The sequence below is a fragment of the Rattus norvegicus genome, chromosome 8 (genome assembly GCF_021556685.1).
Source record: "Rattus norvegicus strain SHRSP/BbbUtx chromosome 8, alternate assembly SHRSP_T2T, whole genome shotgun sequence".
Classification (NCBI taxonomy): domain Eukaryota; kingdom Metazoa; phylum Chordata; class Mammalia; order Rodentia; family Muridae; genus Rattus; species Rattus norvegicus.
In genome coordinates, this window is record NC_141541.1 from 99822957 (window position 1) to 99825926 (window position 2970).

General features: G+C 38.4%; 1 non-coding gene across 1 annotated transcript; it reads right to left on the bottom strand.

Moving 5' to 3' along the window:
* Positions 1–1130: 1130 nt before the first annotated feature.
* Positions 1131–1205, bottom strand: Trnaa-agc58 (transfer RNA alanine (anticodon AGC) 58). The gene has a single exon. It is a non-coding gene; the product is annotated as a tRNA-Ala (tRNA).
* Between the last annotated feature and the right edge of the window lie 1765 nt (positions 1206–2970).

Genomic DNA, 2970 nt, shown 5'->3' on the forward strand with positions numbered 1-2970 from the left:
GAGATCTTGGATTAGAGAAAGTCTCACAAATTTAAGTGTTTCCCCCCAGGAGCCACAGATAGTGCAGAAAGTGAGCCCAAATATGATGAAGACTGATGAGGCTGGTAGCAAATTGGCAATGCCATACCCAGTCAAAAACAGGAAGATTGTAGCTGGTGGTTGTTCATGGGAGTTACTCCACCTTTGATGGATTATTCGGTTTAAAAAAAAAAAGAAAGATTGTCAGTCTAGATCTGTTACAAGGTCTCCGGATTTCTATGTTTTCTTAAACATTTTGGGAAAATACCACCAAAGCAGAACAGCTGGTTGAGTTTGATATGTGAGGATCCTTAGAAGAAGGGTTGGACATCCCAGCAACTACCTACTTCTGTGCACCTCTCAGAGCTCACAAGACAGGAGAGTAGGACAGACCACTCAGTGGCTACAGAGACGGCTGCTGAAGACATTTACTGCTTTTCTTCACGTACAATTCCTTTGAATTTTGGGTCGTGGATCCTTTGGAACTTGTGAGATTATGCTGGCATACATGAATTTTTCGGACCCCGCCCAATGAAATAACATGTAACTCTTTCTAATTTGGTGATATATCTAAGAAACAGCACATATGATGCCGCAGAAGACTAAAATTCAAACCGTAGACCAGCACACATGCTGGTATTGAAAGTAGAGGCTCTTCCTAGCTGATGCTTGGATAACGAAACTTCTCTGTGTTAACTGATAAAAAGGACTTTTAAAAACCGACTAAAAGATACTCCTTGATTGTCCTTAGAAAACACAGAAGGGAGGGAGGGAGGGAGGGATGAAGGGAAGGAGAGAGGGTTGAAAACTCATTTTATGCAATGTAGGGATCTGGATGTCTCTAGGAGTTCTGCTCCTGGGTGCTGCCTTCTCTAGGCTTCACTCTTCTCACCTATGAAATGGTAATGGCAGCATCACAGCCTTTCTGGCTAGTTTGTTGTGAGGACTGAATAACTAAGTCTGTATATTCAAAGTGACTAGAAGTGCATTTACCTTAAGGAGCCCAGAACGAATACTTGTTTCACCTGTGTCACCAGCTCAAGGCTGCATCTACTGTCTTGATGTAGACATAACTTCTTTTTTTGGTGTTTTTGTTTTTTGTTTTTTGTTTTTGTTGGAGCTGGGGATCGAACCCAGGGCCTTGCGCTTGCTAGGCAAGCGCTCTACCACTGAGCTAAATCCCCAACCCCATAACTTTTGATTTTTAGAGATTCTTCAAAACTATATGCTGTGATCAAAAATGTGTGTGCATGTGTGTGTATGTGTGTGTGAAACATGGGCTGTTTAGTACAGATGCTCCTTTACCAATGAGTGATGCATCAGTTTTTCAACATAGCCCAGGTATGTCAACCGTTACAAAATATTTGAAAATAAATTGTGTGAGTACTAACCATGGACAGATTTCTTTTCCTTACTATTGTTCCAACATACAATAGATTGCTTCTCTCTCCCTCTCTCTCTCTCTCTCTCTCTCTCTCTATATATATATATACATATATATATACATATATATTCTATATCTATACCTATATAACATTTATATATTTATAGATATTATGAGTAATGAAGAAATTATTTAGAGCATATAGGACAATGTAAATGGGCTTCATGCAAACATTTCACTTTGTACATGGGGGTTGAGCATTCTAGGTTTTATTATCCGAGTGAGGTGAAGAGCAATTGAATTTGTAAGATTAATGTGCTAAACTGCTAGGCCTTTAACATTGTCATTCTACCTAGAGTTTTGTAAATTTAGATGCATAATGGTTTGTAAGAATTATTAGGTGCTGGTATACCAAAATAATATCAATTATATTTAATATTGTCCCAAATTACAGTGTCCTGACCTAAAACATATTTAATGTGGTAGGTGCCTATAATTAGCAGAGCAGAGGTCAAATAGTGAAATCATTAGGTTCAAAACTTAAATGTCATGAGAGGCTCAATGTCCCAATTTGGGACAATTATCTGGTCCATTGCTTTTTGCTGTGACATGCTTCTCATGCTATATTTAAAGCAGGGCGTAGGGAAGAACATTTAATGAATGTATTTCCATTTTCACTTCTTGCATTCATAGTAATGGAAAATGCAGCAATGACTAAGTTGCTCAGCATCCAAGTCCCTAAAACCTAAAAACACGATGTACAAACAGCACAGAATGTGTTATTCGTTTTAACAAAGCCAGTGATGACTACTCATTTTATAGACATGTTGGCATCATTAATTTTAATATTCTGAAATGTAGTGATCACATGGAAATGTTTATCATGGCACATTAACAACAGATGCCATAAATTCTACTGACTCCATGTTCCTAGTTTCCAGTAGCTTGAACTCCCCAGTATAAATGGAGATACTACAGAGGACATTGTACACAACCTTTAGTGACTTTGAGAGTGTGGATTCAGTTACTTTTGAACTGATATTACTTTAAGAATTTAGGATATAAAGTCAACAACTCTTCAGGTTAAAAAAAGTTACATCTTTATCCTTTGTAAGTCACAATAGCGAAGCAATGACACAATGACCCATTGTTTTTTCTCTGAATTTTACTTGCTTATTTTGTTTTAAATTAAACTATTCTTTAAAATATTATTTGTGTGTGTGTGTGTGTGTGTGTGTGTGTGTGACAGAGAGAGAGAGAGAGAGAGAGAGAGAGAGAGAGAGAGAGAGAGAAAAGGAGGGGGTAGGGAGGGAGGAGGGGGAGAGAGAGAGAGAGAGAGAGAGAGAGAGAGAGAGAGAGAGAGAGAGAGAGAGAGAATATGTGTGTGCCAAGGCATGCATGTGAAGTTCTGAGGACAGTTCTGGGGGATCATCTCTGTTCTTTTAACATGGATTTTGGGGATCAAACTCAAGGTGCCAAGCCTGCAAGCCAAGTGAATTTTAGTCAACGGATCATTTCATTATCCCAAAAATAAGTTGTTCTAAAGAAGATAACTAACACCAAAAGCT